The 27,055-nt window shown below is 46.5% G+C and overlaps 1 long non-coding RNA gene across 4 annotated transcripts in view; it reads right to left on the minus strand.

Moving 5' to 3' along the window:
• Positions 1 to 320: 320 nt before the first annotated feature.
• The window catches only part of LOC129829190 (uncharacterized), a 74,528-nt gene continuing 47,793 nt past the window's right edge, over positions 321 to 27,055 (minus strand). For all 4 annotated transcript variants that reach the window (XR_008755350.1, XR_008755351.1, XR_008755352.1 and 1 more), the window contains 4 exons: positions 3,133 to 3,179; positions 2,350 to 2,421; positions 1,739 to 1,828; positions 321 to 1,312 (listed from right to left, as the gene is read on the minus strand). This is a non-coding gene — a long non-coding RNA (uncharacterized LOC129829190). The remainder of the gene's footprint in view (positions 1,313 to 1,738; positions 1,829 to 2,349; positions 2,422 to 3,132; positions 3,180 to 27,055) is intronic.

Here is a 27,055-nt window from a genome sequence, read left to right on the forward strand (position 1 = left end):
GGTGATATGAGCGCTATAGAGAGAGGTCATTTTTCTCCCCATGAGTGGTGGGTGAGAAAACCGCTCTGCGGCGAGGGGGGGGGCATGCTAATCAAACTCCACAATATAGATGTCATTAAACTAAGCTTAACCCCCCCCCACCAGAACAGCCCCCAGACCCTACTAAGCCTCCCTTCCCAAGTCTTGATCCCCCCCCCCACACAATTACACTTCCTCAGCAATAAAGCAGGCTTTGACTATAACCCACCCCTCAGAAACACTGCATGGGAAGTGTCACAAAGTTGTCATCAGCAGGCACAAAGGATTTGCTGGCAGTAGGGTTCTGCTTAGGCCTCTTTTATTTAGACAAGACGAGGAATAAACAAAACAAAGGCCATAAGGCTGGGACTGCAAAGACAAATCATGTTCTCCATACAGCATGATATAATGCGTTTATATGTATATATTGTGTATAATGCTTATATTTGTACTGTATATGTCTTCCCTGGTTAAATAAAGGTCAAATAATAATAATAATAATTTAAAAAAACATATAACTCAAAACCTCTACATTTAGACATGGTATTCAGATTTCGAGCGTAAAATAGTTTCCCATCCCAGCTGACATGCTGAGTCTAGCAGTCTGGTACTGATGCTACGCGCCAGTCCTATGAGACGCCAGTCTCAGAAACTGATCTCACAGACGTCTGGCCAGTCTCTCAGTCCTGGCACCGGCCAGCCCACTGCGTGACGTCCTCTCTGACGTCTCTGACTGTCAACTGAGGACGCCGCAATGCGCCCTTCAACACCCACTGGGTTCCCGTCCTCAGCGCAGAGGGGATAAACTGTCAACCAATGCGACGGATGATCGATGGATGTTCGCGTCGTCGCCGGAGTGCGGTCCATCCGAGTCCCATCACCAGCCAAGTCCGCCCTTCCCTTCCCCACCATAGCCCACCATCCATACCCCAGCCAAGAGTCAGGCCCAGGCATTCTCCAACCCAGTGTACCCTCTCCGCGGTGGGCTGGTGCGGCTGGGTCGGCAGCCATCTGGGCCTTGGCGCCGGTTCTACCCAGAGGCTGGAGGTGGAGAAACATCCAAACAAATACAAACCAGATGGAGCGACGGATGGGATGGATGAGCAGGGAGGAGAGCGTGAGTCACTCTCTTTCTCATTTTCGCTCTCTTTCAACCGGTACGTTCAGTCTATATGTTCTATCTGACTCTCCTCAGAACTCGCTGGTTGGAGGGGCGCACGCTCACTATCCCACTCAGCTACCAGCTCAGTCGGAGGGATGGGGTTCATGTCCTCACACCCATTTCTTCATCTCACTTCCCGCATAAACAAGAGAGAGAGAGAGAGGAAGTGGGAAAAGTGAGAAAAGTGACAACAACACATTTCAAGTGATAACCATTCATTTGCCGTTTCAAGTCATTACCATTTTGTGGGTTTGGATGTTCTGCTAACGTATTTAAGCCAATGGACTATGCATGAAATCACACAGTTATTCCAATGTGACCTCATTACAGATAGAAATGGAATAGTCCCCGATCCGCAGTACAGTACTAGATGAACGTATTTTTGTTTGGGAATTGTAAGGTGGTGTCACAGTAGCTCTCTAAATACTCAGTAACTCCTTTGTGAAATATATTCTTCCACCATGAAACACACACACACACACACGCACACGCACACGCACAACGCACAAATGCATGCACACATACAAGCACGCACGCACAAACACACACATTACTCACTGGTGCCAAATGATGAAATCACGGCTGGCCTGCCCTGTTTGCTTGCCATCGCCATGGCAGCTTGTTTGTCACCGAGGAGGTGGCGGTGACCTGGGGGATGAAAGAAGGGATTAGGGAGGCCACAGGAGAGGACATACGTGCCTGGAGACCTGTCAGCACTTCTCTCTTTTATCCCCCTCCCTTTCTCTCAATCTCTCTCTCTCTCTCTTTCCTTCTTTGTCTTTCTTCACTTTGCTTTTCTTTGGCTCTGGTGAAAGGAAGAAGAAAAACAGTGAGCTCCCCTGCGCACTCCTCCGTCAACTGGCTAGGTATCCCCCTTTCCCTTCCCTTTCATAGCCTGTTCATCTGTATTCCCCTGAGCACTCCTCCTCCTACCCATCCCTTGTTTTTCAAATGTCTTGAGGAAGTGTGTCATCTTACACTGGATGTACATCCACCTGTCCACTAACCTGCTCAAGGCCACTAACCATCGGTATCATCATATCTTAATAATGGATATTTTCCGTCATCACTCCCGTCTACTAAATCTCCATCTCCATCCTTCTTGTTTCTCTCTCCATCACCATACACCGTCAAAGGTCAAAAAGTCCACCCTTTTAAATTGAACTCACCCCATACGCACCTCTGGAAGTAAACACATTCCCTTTCAGATGTTGTCACCGTTTGGCACCTGTCTTCACACCCTGAGCGAGAGAAAAACAGAAAGAGTGAGAAAGAAAGAGATTCGGATGAGTGCTGGGTAGATATGCAGGAACACATGGGGCCCACCTGGAGGCCAGATTCCCAGCCCAGTTTTAGAACACAACAGGTCAGTCACAGAGCCAGGACCCTTTCATGAGCAAGGCCTGGTTTGTCAGTGGAGCGAGAGAGAGAGAGAGAGAGAGAGAGAGAGAGACAGAGACAGAGACAGAGACAGAGACAGAGACAGAGACAGAGACAGAGACAGAGAGAGAGAGAGAGAGTGTGAAAGAGAAACACAGAACAAGCAGAGAGAGAGTCAGGCCCAGGCCAGTAAATGTCACAGTGAGGAAGGATAATCAAAGCCTGCGTAGTCTGTAACGTTAAGATCAGAGCACCCAAGACCTGCACCTCGTTTGAAGTGATATCTCTATAACCAATACCATTCCTTCCACTGTGGAAGAACATCAGAGAAACGCGTCACCTTCTAGAGGGTGTAGAATGTCGGATTATGTGGCACTTTAGGTATTCTCGATTGATCGTTTGACTTGTTTTTCGAAATCTGTCAAGTATAATGTCATGTGCCCATGATCAAAGATTATGCGCCATGAACACAATTGGTAAAATACATTGTGAACTCCGCCATCCTGTGAGTTTGATGGTTTCTCGTGTGACGCAAAGGGTGACATCCGTTTGACATTCTACCGGTTCCTTACCGGGATTCCCTGTTGTCTTCGGGCTCGCCAAGGCATTTGTGGCGCGCCTGAGAGAAAAGAGAGAAAAGAGAAAGGAAGCCTGATTAGACTTGTCATTGCAATCTCCAGGCATTGTCACCTTTATTTCACACGCGTGCATTTTCTCAGAGTCAAAAAGGTACGTGGATTTGGTTCTGTATCTGTTATTGTACTATGGCTGTGGCCTATTGTGTGGACGACGACATCATGACTTAGCAATATCCGGAGCGTGAGAACATGGTCATGTACAATTACAAAGTTATTCAATTGGTTTACCGTCAAAAAAGCTGAGTGAAAGTCGAAAGATTCTACCTTTACCCCGTTGCTCCCATTGTGCAATCTCCCCATCCCAAATCAAAACAGAATTGCCCAACTGCTTTTTAGCAGTGCTAACCAGTTGCCCTGACAACAAATACCGCGTTTCCAGAAAGCGAGAGAGCACTTCACTTGAAGAACCCCCAGCAAAGCTATTCAGAGCAGGAGTTACCCTTGCTAAGAGAGACGGTAATGGGAAACATCACAGGAGTAAAACAGGGACAAACAGAGTTATGTATCATGCTGTTAAAATGTTAAAACACAACTCTACATATCATCCAGTAATACTGGTCTGCGGAGTCACAAAATAACAGACTGAATCGAGGCAAACCCTCTGCCTGCCTCTTCCTCAGCGTAATTAGTTGTGTCGCCTTCTGACTCTAACTTGTTTAAGACCCCTCCATCACCTACTTGAGCCAACCCATGGTTCGCTATTCCTTTCTACAGATCAATCTGCCATGCGGACTCATTCCCATCAGGAGGCAAGCGTTCTACAGCAACAGTGAGGCAGTGCCAGTCTGAATCCGACCAGAACCACAGCTCCCCACTCAATGTGTGCAATGAGTGTCCTGTACAGCACTGTGTACACTGGAGATAGTTGCTCCCTCAGAACACGCTGGCTACGTCCCCAATGGCACCATATTATCCCTGGTCAGACATATAGACGGTACGCGATAGGGTGCCATTTGGGGTGCACCCGCTGTCTGCCGTGCTGATCGCTGACCCGGCTCGCAGTAGCCTCGAGGAGAGAGCGTCTCAGACCACACCCCCGCCACCATCCGACCCCCCGATCACAACAAACCAACTAACTAAAAACAACTAAACATGGTGACTAAACATGGTGTAATCAACTAACTAAACATGGTGTAATCAACTATTAGATAACTATCCCTGTGACATCCTACCACCTGAGATGCGAAGCTAGGGTCAGAATGATTTAGCAGAGAGAGTCAAGGAGCCGTAGACCTATCGCCTAATCAATATCCTCAAGGATAGGGAACGTCCGATACTAAAAACACAATCACATCCACATTCATGCAGATCAGGTCTTGGTCACTGAGCCTTCGGGCAGCATTACTCCACAAACCCACTCCACAGGGCCTAACCCACAGGGCCTAACCCACTGGCCCTAACCCCACTGGCCCTAACCCTAACCAAAACCCCTGGCCAAGCCCAGCTCCAACCATGGCATGGTCCGTATTCCACTTCCTGTGTTAAAGCAGTCATGTGAGAAGTATAACCTGGTCCACACAGCTTCCTGGTAAATTAGATTACTGCTCTGCTATTGGCTCTGCTCCTGTGTTCATGTTCACTGGGTTAGACTGGGCAGTTTTGGGCTAGACTGGGCAGTACTACTGAGGAATACTGTAACAAGGCCTAATCATATTTGGCCAGGTCAGCCCTGTCTCGCCACAGACTCGGCTCTACACTACAGCGCAGTCGTCATGGACTCAGATTACTGTAACTATGTCAATGAGCCAAGCACCCGATCCAAACCACACCACTTCCTAGTTTTGCTCACATGAAACGTTGCTCCCCTTTTGTTGTCCACTTCATTCAATGTCAAAACATGGCCGCAGGTTTGATACATTTGCCAATTGATATGTTTGCCCCCCCCCCCCCCCTCTGAAATGAAACTAAGGCCAGGCTGAAACTAAAACAGTGTACAAGTGGATCTGAAAATGGCCCGCTAGTGTGGCACTTCTTCAACCTGAAGATGAGATTGACACGTCTGAGTGAGTGTAGGAAAGTGTTTGCTCGGTGCAGATCAGTCCATTCTCTCGCTCGCTCTATGCTACGGTGTGAACCTACACCGAGAGTACCACACATTAAGAACTCCTGCACTTTCCATGACACAGACTGACCAGGTGAATCCAGGTGAAAGCTACGATCCCTTATCGACGTCACATGTTCAATCCACTTACAACAGCGCAGACGACGGGGAGGAGACAGCTTAAAGAAGGATTATTAAGCCATGAGATAGTTGAGACATAGATTGAGTACGTGTGCCATTCAGATTGGGCTAGGCTCTGAGCAGGGCCTAGTCAGGGCTCTCTCCACTGCTCCCGCTGCCTGATTAGAGGCCGACGTGCTGGCCCGACTGTACGACTCTTAGCCCAGCCCCAGCGCACCACTCTAGCCCACTCCTCTAGTACTCCAGGCCTCCAATACACTGCTCCAACAGCAGCAGTCATGGAGATTTGTTCAGCCCAGCTCTGCTCAGCTCAGTTTGCCAACAGCAGGTTGGCCTGGCCAGCGTAACACGCCTTAGGGAGAAAGGTCCAGGGCGGCACACACTTAACCCGTAGAACGTGACGGTTTCCCAGACCCAGACTAGGCAGACCGCCGCACTAAAAACCATGTTCAATGGATTATTATTCGGATTATTATTCTCTCAACTCGTTCTCCCACCTCTTCTTCATCTTCCTCCTCTTCCCTGTCTCTCTCCAACCCTGTTCTGCTCTGCTTGCGTTCAACAACGTTTCAATTCCTTCACATCAAGACGACGAGTTACGGAGTTCTGTTTAAATGTCACATGAAACCTTACCAACCTCGCCCCAGCTTACTCACACACTTTCTGTATGTGTTTGAACAAGTAGATATCGAGTAAATACCCCAAAAAGGATCTATTTCCCATAGCCAAACATGCAAAACAACAAACACCATTGGGCCCCTCATCTCCCAGTTAAAAGAAACACAAATCTCTAGTCTCTTATGAAATACTGCACGGCATCAGGTTAGGTAGTAATGACAGACCTTAACAACTCTACTACAGCACTCTAACTCCTGCAAACAGTTATTACCCATTTAGCTAATGGGCTCACATAATTACACGATCAGCCTGTGCCAGTGCTTTCACGCCTTTGATTGGCGGTTGGTAAGGACTCTGCTCGTTAGGGATAAGCGCCTTGGTGTTTGTACTAATGCCAACCCAAGGAAGAAAGATCTCGGTGTGCCAATGCACAGGAACACTATTCCAACCGCCCTGTGTTCTTATGAAGAAATATGTAGAATATGGTTTCGGCCTTCAACAATGCTTTTCTATATTATATATTGGCTTTTTGAGGGTTACATTTATGATTTAGTTCAGGGAATCTATGAGGTAATGTAACTTCCCCTGAGTCCATTCAGAAACCCATACATTCATATTACCAGCAGAGATGTCTATTGGGAATCACGTGCTCTATCCTCCCCTCCTTGAGACCCCTTGACTTCTAGCACATTTTGTTAAGTTACAGCCTTATTCTAAAATTGATTAAATCGTTTCCCCCCCTCATCAATCTACACACAATGACAAAGCAAAAACATGTTGTTAGATATTTCTGCAAAAAACTGAAATATACCTCTTACATAAGTATTCAGACCCTTTAATCAGTACTTTGTTGAAGCACCTTTGGCAGCGTTTACAGCCTCGAGTCTTCTTGGGTGTGACGGTAAAATGTATACAATTATTTTTTCCCCTCATCAATCTACACACAATACCCCATAATGATGGAGAGAAAACATGTTTTCAGAATAAAACAAAACAAAAATACCTTATTTACCGAAGTATTCAGACCCTTTGCTATGAGACTCGAAATTGAGCTCAGGTGCATCCTGTTTCCATTGATCGTCCTTCAGAGGTGTCTACAACATGATTGGAGTCCACCTGTGGTAAATTCAATTGATTGGACATGATTTGGAAAGGCAGACACCTGTCTATATAAGGTCCGACAGTTGACAGTGCATGTCAGAGCAAAAAACCAAGCCATGAGGTTGAAGGAATTGTCCGTAAAGCTACGTGACAGGATTGTGTTGAGGCACAGATCTGTGGAAGGGTACCAAAACATTTATGCAGCACTGCAGGTCCCCAAGAACACAGTGGCCTCCATCATTCTTAAATGGAAGAAGTTTGGAACCACAGCCTCTTCCTAGAGCTGGCCGCTCAGCCAAACTGAGCAATCGGCGTAGAAGGGCCTTGTTCAGGTGACCAAGAACCCGATGGTCACTCTGATAGAGCTCTTGAGTTTCTCTGTGGAGATGGGAGAACCTTCCAGAAGGACAACCATCTCTGCAGCACCACCAATCAGGCTTTTATGGTAGAGTGGCCAGACGGAAGCCACTCCTCAGTAAAAGGCACATGACAGCCCGCTTGGAGTTTGTCAAAAGGCACCTAAAGGTCTCTCAGACCATGAGAAACCAGATTCTCTGGTCTGATGAAACCAAGATTAAACTCTTTGGCCTGAATGCCAAGCGTCACACGTGGAGGAAACCTGGCAGCATCCCTACGGGGAAGCATGGTGGTAGCAACATCACAGCCAAGAAATGCAGGAGTGGCTTGGGGACAAGTCTCTGAATGTTCTTGAGTGGCCCAGCGAGAGCCCGGACTTGAACCCAATCGCACATCTCTGGAGAGAACTGAAAATAGCTCTGCAGCGACACTCCCCATTCAACCTGACAGAGCTTGAGAGGATCTGCAGAGAAGAAGGGGAGAAACTCCCCAAATACAGGTGTGCCAAGCTTGTCACGTCACACCCAAGAAGACTCGAGGCTGTAATCGCCGCCAAAGGTGATTCAACAAAGTATTGATTAAAGGGTCTGAAAACGTATATAATTTGATACAATTCCTTTTTTATTTATTTTTTACATGGATTTGCATTGTCATTATAGGGTTTTGTGTGTAGATTGATAGGGGGGAAAAAAACATTTTAATTAATTTTAGATTAAGGCTGCAATGTAACAAAATGTGGAAAAACTCTTCCTTCTTACACCTACACTGTATATCAAAAATAGCCTAAGAAATAGGATAAAATACCAGAGATTCCCCCATGGCCCGTTATATTAGGCTATTGGTATAATTAGGGCATCAGCCAATAGGGTAGACGTAGTTTGAAAGGGAGTACATTTGGGGATGAAATTATAGGAGAGTGGACACTTACTTGAATTGAGCTACTTTTTGCATTACCTTTGGAAGCGGAATGATTTGCAAGCATAAAAAAAATGCGGGATCAATATTTATTCCCAGTCAATGTCGGAGTCTAAATAGCCTATCATATTTAGGAAGTTCAAGACAGCTGTGCCGTGCTTCTCCGCCCCTATAGCCTATTCTCCAGGCTATTTAAACAAGACAACACATACAGTATAGGCACATAGAGGAACACCTCATTTTGCATAACTTTGATAGGAGTGGGAGGCTGACACAAATAAAAAAATGGGGTATCAATATTTATTCCCAGTCAATGTCGGAGCCTATACTATAGCCTATCATATTTAGGAAGTTCGTTTCCATGGAAAGGCATCTGTGCCCATCCGTATAGCAACTGCGCCCATCCATATAATAACTGCGCCCATGCATATAACAACTGCACCCATGCATATAGCAACTGCGCCCATGCATATAGCAACTGTGCCCATGCATATAGCAACTGTGCCCATGTATATAGCAACTGTGCCCATGCATATAACAACTGTGCCCATGCATATAGCAACTGCGCCCATGCATATAGCAACTGCGCCCATGCATATAGCAACTGTGCCATGCATATAACAACTGTGCCCATGCATATAGCAACTGCGCCCATGCATATAGCAACTGCGCCCATGCATATAGCAACTGTGCCATGCATATAACAACTGTGCCCATGCATATAGCAACTGCGCCCATAGCAACTGCGCCCATGTATATAGCAACTGCGCCCATGTATATAGCAACTGCGCCCATAGCAACTGTGCCCATGCATATAGCAACTGTGCCCATGCATATAGCAACTGCGCCCATGCATATAGCAACTGCCCCCATGCATATAGCAACTGCGCCCATGCATATAGCAACTGTGCCATGCATATAACAACTGTGCCCATGCATATAGCAACTGCGCCCATAGCAACTGTGCCCATGCATATAACAACTGTGCCCATGCATATAGCAACTGCGCCCATGTATATAGCAACTGCGCCCATGTATCTAGCAACTGCGCCCATGCATATAGCAACTGCGCCCATGCATATAGCAACTGCGCCCATGCATATAACAACTGTGCCCATGCATATAACAACTGTGCCCATGCATATAGCAACTGTGCCCATGCATATAACAACTGTGCCCATGCATATAGCAACTGTGCCCATGCATATAACAACTGCGCCCATGCATATAGCAACTGCGCCCATGCATATAACAACTGTGCCTATGCATATAACAACTGTGCCCATGCATATAGCAACTGTGCCCACTCATATAACAACTGTGCCCATGCATATAGCAACTGTGCCCATGCATATAGCAACTGTGCCCATGCATATAGCAACTGTGCCCACTCATATAACAACTGTGCCCATGCATATAACAACTGTGCCCATGCATATAGCAACTGTGCCCATGCATATAGCAACTGTGCCATGCATATAGCAACTGTGCCCACTCATATAACAACTGTGCCCATGCATATAGCAACTGTGCCCACTCATATAACAACTGTGCCCATGTATATAACAACTGTGCCCATGCATATAACAACTGTGCCCATGCATATAGCAACTGTGCCCATGCATATAGCAAATGTGCCATGCATATAGCAACTGTGCCCACTCATATAACAACTGCGCCCATGCATATAGCAACTGTGCCCACTCATATAACAACTTTGCCCATGCATATAGCAACTGCGCCCATGCATATAGCAACTGCGCCCATGCATATAGCAACTGTGCCATGCATATAACAACTGTGCCCATGCATATAGCAACTGCGCCCATGCATATAGCAACTGCGCCCATGCATATAGCAACTGTGCCATGCATATAACAACTGTGCCCATGCATATAGCAACTGCGCCCATAGCAACTGCGCCCATGTATATAGCAACTGCGCCCATGTATATAGCAACTGCGCCCATAGCAACTGTGCCCATGCATATAGCAACTGTGCCCATGCATATAGCAACTGCGCCCATGCATATAGCAACTGCCCCCATGCATATAGCAACTGCGCCCATGCATATAGAAACTGTGCCATGCATATAACAACTGTGCCCATGCATATAGCAACTGCGCCCATAGCAACTGTGCCCATGCATATAACAACTGTGCCCATGCATATAGCAACTGCGCCCATGTATATAGCATCTGCGCCCATGTATATAGCAACTGCGCCCATAGCAACTGTGCCCATGCATATAGCAACTGCGCCCATGCATATAGCAACTGCGCCCATGCATATAACAACTGTGCCCATGCATATAACAACTGTGCCCATGCATATAGCAACTGTGCCCATGCATATAGCAACTGTGCCCATGCATATAACAACTGTGCCCATGCATATAGCAACTGTGTCCATGCATATAACAACTGCGCCCATGCATATAGCAACTGCGCCCATGCATATAACAACTGTGCCCATGCATATAACAACTGTGCCCATGCATATAGCAACTGTGCCCACTCATATAACAACTGTGCCCATGCATATAGCAACTGTGCCCATGCATATAGCAACTGTGCCCATGCATATAGCAACTGTGCCCACTCATATAACAACTGTGCCCATGCATATAACAACTGTGCCCATGCATATAGCAACTGTGCCCATGCATATAGCAACTGTGCCATGCATATAGCAACTGTGCCCACTCATATAACAACTGTGCCCATGCATATAGCAACTGTGCCCACTCATATAACAACTGTGCCCATGTATATAACAACTGTGCCCATGCATATAACAACGTTGCCCATGCATATAGCAACTGTGCCCATGCATATAGCAACTGTGCCATGCATATAGCAACTGTGCCCACTCATATAACAACTGCGCCCATGCATATAGCAACTGTGCCCACTCATATAACAACTTTGCCCATGCATATAGCAACTGTGCCCATGCATATAACAACTGCGCCCATGCATATAGCAACTGTGCCCATGCATATAACAACTGTGCCCATGCATATAGCAACTACGCCCATGTATATAACAACTGTGCCCATGTATATAGCAACTGTGCCCATGCATATAACAACTGCGCCCATGCATATAGCAACTGCGCCCATAGCAACTGCGCCCATGTATATAGCAACTGCGCCCATAGCAACTGTGCCCATGCATATAGCAACTGTGCCCATGCATATAGCAACTGTGCCAATGCATATAGCTACTGCGCCCATGCATATAACAACTGTGCCCATGCATATAGCAACTGCGCCCATGCATATAGCAACTGCGCCCACGCATATAGCAACTGCGCCCATGCATATAGCAACTGTGCCATGCATATAACAACTGTGCCCATGCATATAGCTACTGCGCCCATGCATATAGCAACTGCGCCCATGCCTATAGCAACTGTGCCCATGCATATAACAACTGTGCCCACGCATATAGCAACTGCGTCCATGCCTATAGCAACTGTGCCCATGCATATAACAACTGTGCCCATGCATATAACAACTGTGCCCATGCATATAGCAAATGTGCCCATGCATATAACTTACAGGCTATTTAATTGAGACCACGGAAAAGGCGCATTTGCTCTCGCACGCCCAAGAGAGGAGAGGTAGAGTAGTGAACTTGAAGCAGAGTTATCCTATGAGAGTTTGTGAGTAGTGCGACAAAGAGGTGCTTTTGATACAAAAGATAACACAGAAAAAACTGAAAGACAACCGTTTGAAATAATCTGTGGGCAAATGAAATATTTTCATCCCAAAGGTGTCTGTCTGACCGCCCGGTCCCACCCGCAGCAGGAAACATGCTGACCACGCTGCAACGCTCTCTGTCGGGGCTGCAGGTCGCGCTGGATGTCCACGGGAATGCAGCTCTCTACTAGGCGGGACAAGTCTCCCAGAGAGGCTTTCGCAATTAGTCAGTATTCCACATAGGTGGAGATGTCCTTCTCTAGGGAATGATCTTTCTTGGAAGGAGCTTCACAAGCACACCACCACATGTTTTTTCCAAGGGCTGTTCTCCCAACACACACACACACACACACACACACACACACACACACACACACACACACACACACACACACACACACACACACACACACACACACACACACACACACACACACACACACACACACATTTTAGTACATAATGTATACATACACACACACAAATGGGCACACACGCATGGACACACACATATATACAAGTACATATACACACATGCAAAGGCACACACAAACATGCACATAAATACACGTACAAAGGCACACATGGAAGCATACATGTCCACGTGCACACATGCGAATGCAAACACAAGAAGAAGCATACGTGCTGTAAACACAAAAAAGAAACATAGGCCTCTTTAGCAAACAGAAACACATTGTACAGATTGGCAAATGCACAGAATCACAAATTGCACACCCACAAATCCACACTCACACAAGTCTGCTATCAACACTCAGTTCACGTTATTAAAACCAATTCTGCTGTTACTAAGTGTGTAAATAAAACCCAATAAGCCGTGACCACATTTCCTGCCCAGGTCTCTGATTCTCAATTACACAGCTCTGGTACCACCATGTTTAGAGATTAAAACATTTAATTAGAACCAGATAAATTTGATGAAATTGTTTCTTTTTTTTATCAGCTCGGACCCCACATTGAACCGAGAATGACACAAAACAATAAGGGAAATTAAAGTTCTGTGGTGAGGTTATTAAATAGACCACAATGATAAAGATGACGTCAAGGGGACAACAACATCTAGTGATCCTATGAACTTTGAAAGCAAGCTCTCGTTCTCAGACAGTCAATGAAATGCATATTGCCCGACACAGTGTCTGGTTCGGAGATTCCACTCATTTCAGAAATTCTTTTGGGGAAATGCAATGTCCAATTCCACTGACAGGAATTGAAAAAAAAATGGACCTCAACTCTGTACTGTGTCTGTACTGTTGTGGTCTCTTACTAAACGGTCAAGACATTCTGGAATGCATGTTGCCAATGGGGATGTACCGGGTTCAGTGTTCCTTCCCTAACCTCTCAGGTCTTGTAAATACACTGTTCAGCTCAGTTTCATTCAACAACATCTCTAACTTGAACTTTGACCTACAAGAGAGAGAGGATAGATGGAGCCCCACTGATACAGAATCACAGAGATTACACAACACCCACACGTACACATTCACACACTCTCTCCACAGAGACACTCCGAGACATAGGATTTAACCTGTGTGCCTGTCCGTCCAAACCCCAAACCCTCAATTCCTACCTCCAACCCCAATCCAAACCCCCAAACCCTCAATTCCTACCTCCAACCCCAATCCACCCCATGGGCCTGCACAGAGAAAAAAGATGAGTAGAGCGAGAGAGAGAGAGCGAGAGAGAGAGAGAGAGAGAGAGAGAGAGAGAGAGAGAGAGAGAGAGAGAGAGAGAGAGAGAGAGAGAGAGAGAGAGAGAGAGAAGAGAGAGAGAGAGAGAGAAGAGAGAGAGAGAGAGAGGAGAGAGAGAGAGAGAGAGAGAGAGAGAGAAGAGAGAGAGAGAGAGAGAGAGAGAGAAGAGAGAGAGAGAGAGAGGAGAGGAGAGAAGAGAGAGAAGGAGAGAGAGAAGAGAGAGAGAGAGAGTAGGAGAGAGGAGAGACCAGAGAGACGAGAGAGAGAGACGACAGAGACAGACGAGAGAGCAGAGAGAGAGACACAGAGCCAGCGACACAGGAGACACACAGAGACACAGAGACACAGAGACAGAGACAGAGACAGAGACAGAGACAGAGACAGAGACAGAGACAGAGACAGAGACAGAGACAGAGACAGAGACAGAGACAGAGTGCATTGGATGGAACTGGAGCCGGACAAAGCCTACTATTGGTATGGATGTTAAGAACTGCATGGATCAAATTCCAGCCCCCAGATGTCTTGGAGAGACATGAGCAGTGTTTCGCCAGGATTGTGTCAATAATTCAAACCAGCCAACAATCCACCTCCAACCTCCAAAACCACTGCTTGTTTATTACATGAGGCTGTGTTCTGACCACACACACACACACACACACACACACACACACACACACACACACACACACACACACACACACACACACACACACACACACACACACACACACACACACACACACACACACACACCTTCCTAATATTGATTTGCACCTGTATTCGGCTATTTCAGCCATACCCATGGCTGACAGGTGTATACAATCGGGAACACAGCCATGCAATCTCCATAGACAAACATTGGCAGTAGAATGGCCTTACTGAAGAGCTCAGTGACTTTCAACATCATAGGATGCCGCCTTTCCAACAAGTCAGTTCGTCAAATTTCTGCCCTGCTAGAGCTTCCCCGGTCAACCATAAGTGCTGTTAGTGGGAAGTGGAAACATATAGGAAACATCTAGGATCAACAACGGCTCAGCCGCAAAGTGGTAGGCCACACAAGCTTCCAGAACGGGACCGCCGAGTGCTGAAGCGCGCAGCAAACACTCTTGCCAAACACAACCACTCAAATGTCACATGTACTCAGGAACACACACACACACTTCCTTGGAGACACAGGCTACATTCCACCCAGTAACCAAAAAACATGTATAGGCCTACTTCAGTCTAGGCTATTCCTCAAGATTCTGATTTCATGGTATTTTACTACTTTAGTCCACTAACACAGTCTGGAGTCAAGCCCTCAACATGTTGCGAACACATAGTGTTGGGCAATTAGCATGGAAAGAACTGGAAAGCTGACCTGTGCACATCCATAAAATCCCCCCAGGCACCCAGGACCCTCATGTTACCCCAACAGACAGTCACTGCAGGAGGTGTGGCAGAACACAGGAACACAAGGGGGCCCAGTTGCCATAGCTCCCTCTAGTAGACCCTCAGAGCAGAAGTTATGGAGGGCTTCCACCCTGTTTCTCAAATGGTCTCACAGCAAGCTCAGCAGATCAGGGAAGTGCCTCAGCTTCACACCCAACCCTGGCCTGGAGGAGATAGGGCTTTTTCTTCTTTCCTTCTCTCTTTCCTTTCCCTCCATTGTAAATAAACTACAGCAACCCGCGTCAGTGCTGACTCATCATGCATGAAGCATATCAGCTACGGTGGAGCACCGAGGAGCCAGGCTGAGCAGACCTCTCAGGGTCTACTGTCTGCTCCACACATTACTCCCAAGGAGTCATATTAGCTATATTCTAGTGAGGTAACATTTAGCCTGTCACACTTTGATCCCTTTTTTCGATCCCTTTCCGCTACCGGGGCCTCGTTCCCTCTCACTGATTCACTCCCACTGGGTTGTAACGGGCCTGGGCAGCACATCTGGTTCCGTGGGAGAAGAGATATGTCGTGACTGACAAGGTTCTGGTATTAGTTGTCTTAGTTCTGTGGGGGCTGGTGGGATGGAGGCTGAGATTATGGGCCGGGCAAAGCCTGGAAATGCAGATCCCAGATATCTAGGCCCAGGCCCAGCCCCCACAGCTCCAAGCCTCATCCCCAGCCTCAGAGCTCCCTGGTCCAGCCCAGGGTGGGCAAGCTGGCTCTCCCCATCTGCATCCAATCGCAAGTGTTTGTCGTTGGGAATTGAATCAAATTAAAAAGTGTAATATTTAATGCGACACCATATGGAAGCGGAGAGGGGAAAAAGGCCCTGCGGTCGGCCCGATATCCCCCTCTGAAGACAGGGCCTGGAATTCCTGGAGGCAGAGTCTGTGGAAATATGTATACACACATATGGGAGCGGAAGAGAGGCGGGTGGGGAGGCACGAACCCTGTAACAGGATTACAGTCAGAGTCAGGACACAGGAGCAAGGATCTGAAATCTAGCCTGTCAATCAAAGCCAGGCACACAATAGCAGATACACACTGTAGACACACACCCACACACAGTGTGTGGCCTGACTGTGAGGTGTCGTTTAGGGGGAAGCAGCTCTGTCTTTTTAGCCAGTGTATCCACTTTCATAAACAAAGACAACACTAGTGTCACGGGGTGAGGGAGTTCGCCTGGACGATGAAACAACCTAATAATGTAGCGCTGGAGGACGTGTATCCAAGCACTGTGAGTCATGTGAACTGAAGGGAAAACATGGAGGTTCGACCGGTGGGAAGAGCAGGGGCTTCCAACACGGTGATCAGTGAGCGCCGGTACAAATATTTCACTTGGAGATTTGACTTGACGTATGTCAGTGCGGTGGAGCAGCTGGGATGTGGGTTGTGTAGAGGTCTGGTCCTATGGGTCACTGAGGAATGATGTACCGTATGCTCTATGGGCGGACTACTTGTTTCCATAGGAGTGCAAGGTACACTCCATTTCAGAGAATACATACATTACATAACAGGGTCGGGGTCAATTCCATTTATATTCCAATCGATTCATGAGGTTTTCCTCGGTGAAAAGCACTGAAGAGAGTTGGATTTGGAATGTCAGTGTACTTCCTGAATAGACTGGAATTGAAATGGAACTGACCCCAACCCTGGTGCGTAACGCATGTCAGGACGTGTGTGGGTCTTAGAGACGTTATAGGTACCTATGAAGCAGGATATGCTGTACTGCACTGCGCTGGATGTATCGGACGCTCTACGTGTTTCAGCCAGGGCCCGTGTGAACCAATTAGTTCAAGGTGAGAGGAGCGCAAGGTCAACTGGATTTGCGATATACCGTACGCACAACGGATGCCAGGACTTGAGCCAAAACTATGTGGGTACTCAGAGATGTTACGTGTATCTGTGCACAACGTGAGGGTCTACACATGATACTGAGGTGTCAGCGGGACATTGCAGGTGTTTGGTGAGGGAGTGTGGATGTGGATGTGGGCGTTAGCAGTTTGTACAGTACAGCGTGTGGATTTACAACATGCCGTACGCCTCCTCATGTGGCACGTGCGGTTGCCTGATTAACGTGACCGTGGATTACACTAAGCTCTGAGGACCGCCATGGGAGAGACACGGGACTGGGCACCAGCTGGGTCTCACACAAATGCGTGAACACATGACTGGGAACAGAATCACCTGGGTCACACACACACACGCGCGTAAAGGTGCACACACTTCACACAGTCCCATCCGACGTTGCATAATGTCATTGGGGGGGGGGGGGGGGGGGGGGTGCAAGGCACAATTCATTTCAGCCATCACTCACTGTACTGGGCCCGACCACAGAGTGAAATGAACACACACTTACAGACAAATGAACATGATCGCGCACGCACACACACGAACACACACACAAACAATTTACCACAGCCACCTACCCACCCTCAATGGGAAAGAGGAATGGAAGGATCCCACCACGGCAAAATAGGTCTCATCCAAGTCACACACTTTCAGAAAGCTCTGTCACTTTCCTACACCACACACAGACACACACAGGCACACACAGACACACACAGGCACACACAGACAGACAGACAGGCACACACAGACAGACAGACAGGCACACACAGACAGGCACACACAGACAGACAGACAGACAGACAGACAGACCACAGACAGACAGACAGACAGACAGACAGACAGACAGACAGACAGACAGACAGACAGACAGACAGACAGGCAGACAGGCACACACAGACAGACAGGCAGACAGGCACACAGACAGACAGAGAGACAGACAGACAGACAGACAGACAGACAGACAGACAGACAGACAGGCACCCACATACAGACACAGACAGACAGGCACACACAGACAGACAGACAGACAGACAGACAGACAGAGACAGGCACACACAGACAGACACAGACAGACAGACAGACAGACAGACAGACACAGACACACAGACACACACACAGGCCAATGCATATAAACACAGAAAGAACATGAACAATAAGACAGATACACACTTTTACTTTCCTTCACTGATCAACATCACTACCGAGTTCCAAACTGCCTCTGGAAGCAACGTCAGCACAATAACTGTTCGTCGGGAGCTTCATGAAATGGGTTTCCATGGCCGAGCAGCGTCACACAAGCCTAAGATCACCATGCACAATGCCGGCCAAATCTGGGTTTGGCGGATGCCAGGAGAACGCTACCTGCCCCAATGCATAGTGCCAACTGTAAAGTTTGGTGGATGAGGAATAATGGTCTGGGGCTGTTTTTCATGGTTCAGGCTAGGCCCCTTAGTTCCAGTGGAGGGAAATCTTAACACTACAGCATACAATGACATTCTAGATGAGTCTGTGATTCTTTGTGGCAACAATTTGGGGAAGGCTCTTTCCTGTTTCAGCATGACATTGCCCCCATGCACAAAGCGAGGTCCATACAGAAATGGTTTGTCGAGATCGGGTGTGGAAGAACTTGACAGGCCTGCACAGAGCCTTGACCTCAACCCCATCGATCACCATTAGGAAGGATTGGAACGCCGACTGCGAGCCACGCCTAATTGCCCAAAATCAGTGCCCAACCTCACTAATGCTCTTGTGGCTGAATGGAAGCAAGTCCGTGCAGCAATGTTACAACATCTAGTGGAAAGCCTTCCCAGAAGAGCGGAGGCTGTTATAGCAGCAAAGGGGGGGACCAACTCCATATTAATGCCCATGATTTTGGAATGAGATGTTCGACGAGCAGGTGTCCACATATTTTTGGTAATGTAGTGTATATCCACATGGGCATAAACCTGCATGCATGTATCCTTTTCTCAGAAACATGTATGTAGCAACTACACACTTTCACACAGTGGTTGTGCAGATGACTAGTGTTGATTAGTGCTGAGCGATTAGTGCTTTTTGAGGTGTGTTCGGTTTCCTTAAAAAAAAAGTTAAAAAAAACACAATTTTGGTTTCGATCATTTTTTAAACAAATGCACTCTGCATTATGTGGGTTGAATGCTGTAAAAACACAGAATTAAACAATTAATAAAAGTCCCATGATGGTAGTGACTGCACATTACTTCTTATCACTTATTGAACATCCTCTATTGACATGAATTTACTTAAATAAAATATTTGAGTTGTTGTATATATACAATTGCTTCATTTGATAACTTTATTTTCATTCCGAGTCATCATGTCATCTCTGTAGAGCTGCTGCCTATGCTGTCTGACAAAATCACTAAAAGAAACACCGACCGGGCCAGTTTAGCCGCGCAATGAATTATGGTCATTGTAGGTAATTGTCACATTTTCTACGGTAAACTATGCAGAACATTGGCCTGTTGGAAACTACAACTCCCGAAAACGTCGCACTGTTCGGGCATATGACCCGATTTATCTCTAGTGCGATGTGCGCATTGAGCTCACAGACAAAAACCGACCAAAACGGAATTAAAATAATTGAACTGACGGTCAATTCGTTGTTTAAAAAAAAAGAAACTGACATTTTGGTTAATCGCTCACTCAGCACTAGCGTTGATGATGTACAGTGAGAGGAATGTAATATATCTGGGACCTGTCAGGAGAACCCAGGGTTGCCAGGAAGAGCACAGAAACAAAGGAGGAAAGAGTGACGAAAAGAGAAAGAAACACAGACTGTATTTACTCTCTAAGAACCAAGTCAATAAAGAGTGACAGCAAGGCAAACACTCACCTGTACAGAGGTAATAACTGGACTTTGTGTGTTTGTGTGTGTGTGTGTGTGCGTGCGTGTGTGTATTCGTGGAGAAAGGCTAAAAGCATGCTGACTCATGCATTCAAAAAGAACTAAGTGAATAAAAGTAACAGACAAGTATAAGCTACAGTAGTATGTATCTTTTTCAGTCCTTCCATTGCTCAAACTGTATCATAACTTCACTCACATAGGTTTGCACAGTAGCACGTGTCACTAAACATATCCTTTCAAGCCAACACTAACCATACAAACGTTAGGCTCCAGCCCTGTAGCCGGGCTTCTACACCTGCATTGCTTGCTGTTTGGGGGTTTTAAGCTGGGTTTCTGTACAACACTTTGTGACATCAGCTGATGTAAGAAGGGCTCTATAAATACATTTGATTTGAGTTGAACAGGTGAAATCATGGAGTTCAACCCCACAGTATCCAGGGGTCGGAAAACAGTGTCAACGCTACTGTGGAGATCAAAGGTCATACCCCCTAGACTTGACCCTGCTTGTTGCTAGGCAACATCATTTTTCTTTATGAGAAACGGGGGCTCCCAGGTTTGGAACATTGGAAGTCAGGTTGTATACATGGCTTAGATTTACAAGAGAACAGGGAGAGAAGTCTCACACCCTAGCAGCCTGCGTGCTGCCAAGGCAGAAAAATGAAAAAAGGATTTCAGCAAACAGCTAAACCTCTCCCTCACCACAAGAGGCAAGTCAGGCAACAGTTCCCGGAATCTGAGGGGAGAGAAAGGGGGTGGGGGGACTATTCTCAATAATACCATTGGGAATGTGTCTATACAGACTTAAACCTAAACTTAGACCTAGTCTAGACCTAGTTAACGGCTAGGATTACAAACCAAACCACACAACTATAACCAAATGCACTAATAAGTCATCCAAGAAAAAATCTGAGCAAACCATAGTTAAAAAATACTTATAAAGTGGGTGGTTCGAGCCCTGAATGCTGATTGGATGACAGCCGTGGTATATCAGACCGTATACCATGGGTATGCCCCCATTTTTTTTTTTACTGTTTTAATTACGTTGATAACCAGTTTATACTCTGTTGCGTCGTGCATAGGAACAGCCCTTAGCCGTGGTATATTGGCCATATACCACACCACCTCGTGCCTTATTGATTCATTATATTTTGGACTAAAAACTGCATTGAGGCATGGATTTTCCTTTTCATGATCATGGTAGGTCCTTAATGCTTGTCCACCCACTCACCATAGCCAGCCAAACTCCCTATGTGTCTTAAGGGGAGACCCATTGCATGGCCTCAACACTCAACTCTCACACGCACGCACGCGCACGCACGCACGCACGCACGAACGCACGCACGCACGCACGCACGCACGCACGCACGCACACACACACACACACACACACACACACACACACACACACACACACACACACACACACACACACACACACACACACACACACACACACACACACACACACGCACGCACGCACGCACGCTACCAGCGCTACAACTTCAACTTGACTCAACAACTACAGTAAATGTCTCTGACTCACTCTAACGCGAGTCCTGCTACGCGGTGTTACTTCTGAGCCTGTTTTTGTTGGAAATGCAAGGTCCTTTCTTTGGGTCCTCCTAGATCCATCGCTAATTTTAGAAAAGTTCCAGAAATAATAAAAGTGTGTGTGAGTAGGCGGGCATGCCTGCCCTGGCAGAGTGGGTGCTCCTGAGCAAGTGGGCGTCTAGGGGCTAGCGTCACCGGTGACGACGTGCAAGGGTGGAGAGGACAGGGTTTTCCTCACACTCTCGCCAAAGGCAGAGACGAAAACACACGGGATTTTTTTTCCCGCTGGAGCGTAGCTCAACACAGATGGAGGAGACACAGGGTTGACAGCTGACTCAATGTCACTGCACTGTAACTCAAAATCAACACAAACACAATGAATAGTACAAGTACACAATGTCCCACATTTTATTCATGCAGATTCCCAGCCCTACACACAGGAGACTAAAGTTTCTGTGTGTAGAAGCATGCGCAATGTATTTTCTACAAACGAACACACTCCTTAAGTCCAGAACTAGTGTTAATCTATGCCCAGGAAACTGTCCCAAAAATACTAATGTTCCCTAAGACTAAGTGCACTCCAGTGTGTTGTAATGGTGTCTTGGCCAAGTGGTGACTATGGCTTAGTCACACAAACAGCAGCTCCATAGGAAGCCTTGGCATTGTGTCTATACCGTCATACTGTACCATGGGAAGGAGCAGGCATACAGGCCGCACCATCAATCCAGGCCCCATAAACCAATCAGCACTAGGAATAAAAGACTGGAGATAGTCACACAGGAGACGTGATTCAACGTTCCCACAACGTTCCCAGCCCAGCAACTTCATATGCATCCTACTACTGCGTCTGACAATGAGGCCAGTAGAAGAAGGATATAATGTGAAACAGCTCTTGGTTTCCCATCAAATGGCCTCTGTCAATTTCCATACGTCAGAAGAACAAAACGAGAGAGGAGCATGAAATGAGAAATGAAGAAAAAAATGTTGTGTGTGCCAACCTGTCTGCCTGGCACTGGCTCTAATGGCGCTATTAGATGACAGCATGGGGACATTAAGATGAACGGGAGGAGAGTGGGAGGGAGAGAGGGCAAGGGAGGGCGGGAGTGTGAGAGAGAGAGCGAGAGAGAGAGAGAGGGAGAGAGAAAGAGAAAGACGGAGAGAAGAGAAAGCGAGGGTGAGAGCGAGGGAGACAGAGAAGAGGGGTTAGGGGGAGAGAGAGAGAGAGAGAGGGAGACTTCGGGAGAGAACGACAGAGAGACAGAGTGCTGTGGGAGCTAGCGTGCCACAAAGTAGAGTGGGTCCTAGCCAGCCAGGCTGAGTGAGGGAGTTCCCAGCAGGTTAATGTTTGCACTGGGACCGAGCCGGGGGCAAGTGGGGTGAGGCGGGGGAGGGGGGGGCACTGTGAGTCATGGGGTTACCGACTGTCATTAACATGTCACCGAAACCCACCCTGACAACCGTGCATGACCATGACACACTCCACACAAACACTCACTTACCCGACCCGGCAAGTTAACCCTGAACCACACATGTATACAGACAGGTCTACCAGTGGAGGCTGCTGAGGGGAGGACGACTCATAATAATGGCTGGAATGGAGTCAATGGAGTGGTATCCAATGCATCAAACCCCTGGTTTCGATGTGGTTGATGACGTTCCATTATATTCCATTCCAGCCATTATTATGAGCAGTCCTCCCCTCGGCAGCCTCCACTTAGGCCTACTATGCCTTAGGCTAAACAGACACACACTGATAATCATTTTGTAATAGCTAAACGTTCGACATAGAAGTCAGGCTACTGTACAACAAGGGCCATCTATGAAATTATCAGCAGATGTAATGGAAAATTATTCACAGACTCTACACAGTCCCAAACTCAACGGCAAAATCTATATGCCGCAATGATGGTGGTCAAGTACATACGTCTGTTATACCTGCAATATGGAAATATGGGCTCATATTATTCTTGCCTTATGAAGCAGATGGCAGAATCATTCAACACAATGCATACAGACATAAAAAATTGACATTCAGCACGTGGAATCTCAGGAATTAATTATTTCTTGCACTTGCACACTTGGCAGGAAATATTAAACCTCTAAGGTGGAGAAAAGTAGAGTTTCTGGGTTTGCCCTCTGGCATCGCATGCTAGTCAAATAGCTCGTCAGTCCGAATGGAAGTCCTGCCGGACCGCAGAGCTGCTAAAATACATTTTGATTTAGTCTGCTCCCCACGCTTTTCTCTCCACATTAAGTAGAATCACTTAGCGAGTCTTCGGGTACATCCGATATTGTACTAAATGTCACTATATAGTGCACTACTTTTGACCAGAAACCTACGGTGCCCTGGTCAAAAGAAGTGCACTATATAGGGGACATAGGGTGGCAATTGGGACGTAGCCTTGGAGAAGAAAAAAAAGCCGAACATGTAAAGTACGACGGGAGCAGAGACGGAGTCAGAGACGGAGTCAGTGAGGGAGTTTGGCATCTTGATTGAAGGACTACTTGTCTTGGAGGGCCTTCAGAACTGCCTCGCTTTTCCTTTGAGGGTTTCAAGTCCCAGCTGTTTTCTTTTTGAGAGCATTTATTCATACTGAATCATAATAATAACAGTATTAATCGTTGACGTCAACAGGAATTACATTTAAACCTAATTGGGGCAAATTATTCAGGGTGTCGAAAGTGGAGACTCACTGAATACACAGTTTTGACTGACTTGAGAAAACAACATAAAAACACTGGAAAGCTACTTTTTCCAGAAATCTATTTGCCTGCTCAATCGCAGAACTTGTATTTTCCTTCCATACAGTATGCAGGTATGCTCTAATAATTGATCATACAATGACTGAGTACATTGATAATCACTGAACGATTACCTTCATGAAATCATTTGCAGTGTTTAGTGGAATAATTGACACCGATGACGGTGGGGTCAGAAGGGAAAAGCCCCACGGGACCAGGAAGTGTCAGCAACGTTCCACCATGTCACAATGATACATGGAAACATACAGTACTTACACAAACCTGCTAGCACACACATACTGTTACACAGACACAACACACATTACACACAAGGCACACTTGCATATCCACACAGTACGACGAAGCCAAAGTCAAATCTTTCCAATCAACAACATGCACCACCAAATCTGTTAAGAAACTGATGTTGTGCACCAAGGCGATGAATAGTCTGGACACCATTGGATACAATGTGTTCCTATTTGCATCTACCAGCTTTCGCAGTCTCGACTCAGACATTTTTCTCAAACCTCAAATTCAAGTGTTTAAGGTTAGGTTTAGGCATTAACTCCAGATGGTTAAGGTTAGGCATTAACTCCAAATGGTTAAGGCTTTTAGATAGGCTTAAAACAACAATATAAAAATGAACTTTCTTGGAATCAAACGCCCATTCGCCATCCCCATCGACAACGCCCTAGCAAAACCCGAAACCCACTTGAAGGTGACGGCACTCACTGTTGCCCCTAGTGGGCGGTTTCCACATCATCTCCCGACGTCCTCAGACATGGATGGATGTCGAATACTGACTTGTATTATGGGTGACCTGTCTGATTTCCATACTGATTCCTGTATTGTGTAACACAGAAGCTCCTGAGGATGTGAATTGAAATGCAACCCAATCTGGCTGGTGTCCCCACTTCCTGTTTGGACACTGATCTTCGTTTATCGGCTCTTCCTCTGATGCCCAGATGAGTCCCGGTTACATAACTACACAGAGGCAGTCTGGATGTCTGTGGCGACCATTTGTCGAGAGAAGAGAGAAAATGAACAGATTTGATCAAAAGGGAGAGGCAGAAAGAAAGTGGCGGCATTGTGTTGTCTTCAGTCAATAGCGCCTCCTAGAGTAAAATCAATCCCCCCACACACACACACACATGCACACTTCCCCACAGCATGGCAGGTTGCCATCCACCTGCACCACTCCCCATTGGTGTGTTCCCTCCCTCTCTCCTGGATCATGTTCCTCTCACCCTCCCTCACGCTCACTTTCTCTTCATCCACTCTACATCGACTCAAACATGCCCTTGTTCTCTATCAACCAGCGTAATCCCCCCCCCCCCCCCCCCCACAACATTCAATTCCTCACCACCACCCCCACTGCAACAAGAGCTCACAAAGCGCCTCAGAGTACGAGCGCTGATCTAGGATCAGTTCTGCCTTTTGAAGTCATGATGAACAAGAGGTCTTCTTCCCACATGTAGAAGGTGGTCGTAGAGGTTAACCCGCTTCACACTGGCCGTTGGAAATGTTCCCTGTGTAGGGCTATGCTACTATGTGGCCTGTGCGTTACGCCATGCCAATGGAATGCCCTCATATCAGAGCGAGATAAAACACACAAGTCACAAAAGGAGCAGGCCAGCACTGGGAAACAAACAAAAAAAATCTTTCAGAGCGTCAGTTGGTGTACAAAGGAGGTCAGTCACCACACACCATCTCGCCCTGGAACGGGACATTTGTTTGTTTTGTGTGTGTTTTTTAATTTTTTTGAAATTAGGATGACGTGCTCACCTTAAAAGCTCTCTACTGATCAGTGCCTCAAATCACTAGGGGAACAATAAAAATGCACTCCCCCCATTTAGAGTGATCAAGCACAAAATAGAGGGACTGAGGGAAAGAGTAAAAAGAAAGAGAGAGAGAGGAAGAGAGAGAGGGAGAGAGATCCAAACAAGAGAATGAGAGAAAGAGAGGGAGAAAAAGAGAAAGTAAATGAACACGACAGAGTGATAGAGAATGGGTTTAATGGAACATTATGGAATCCATTCAGGGCTAATGGCTGGCAGTGATGCCAGACGAGGCATGTTCTGACTGAAGTGGCTGTTCCTTTCAATGGTTAGGCCCCAATTAGGACTAGCAGTCTAGTGTTAGCACATCCGTCACATCCCACTGGTAATTACCATTGAATTACCAGAGAGGCTAACGTCTGAAAATCTCGTCTTTACGAGCTGTGACTCTCCATCCGTCCCTCTTCCAACGTCGTGATCAATGAGCAGTGGAGTGATGCGTGGAGTGATGGTACAACATAGACTAAACAAACTTTCATGTTCTCCAACAGTGGAAGGAAAAAATAGGTCTGTTTCATTTTACTATGTTGGTAAGAGTCTATTAGAAGGATGCAAGCCTGTTAAATCCAATTATATGGACTTTGATGTGATTTGATGAGTGGGGAAGAACGGGAGTGTACAGATGTAGGATCTTAATTTGAGCCAGTTTGCAGCAACAGGAAATCTGAATTAATATGTAGATTATAATTAATGGACATTTTTGTAGGGGTTGATACATTTTTCATTAGGGCCTATCAAGTCTGAAATTTGAAAGTGGAAATTACAAACTGTAGAAGCCACTATAAATACACTACAAGTTTGCATTTCCTGCTTAAAATTCTCAGCAACAAAAGAGTGATCAAATTAAGATCCAACATCTGTATGCTGATGTCTTAAAACACAAAAATATAGAATTATTAGGCTTTCTGCATGGTAATAATGTCAAATAAAGTCAATAAAGTGATTAGAAAGGTTTTTTTAAAAATCTACAGATTAATCACCTCTATAAAATCAGATGAT

Source organism: Salvelinus fontinalis, chromosome 30 (assembly GCF_029448725.1).
Source record: "Salvelinus fontinalis isolate EN_2023a chromosome 30, ASM2944872v1, whole genome shotgun sequence".
Taxonomy (NCBI): Eukaryota; Metazoa; Chordata; class Actinopteri; order Salmoniformes; family Salmonidae; genus Salvelinus; species Salvelinus fontinalis.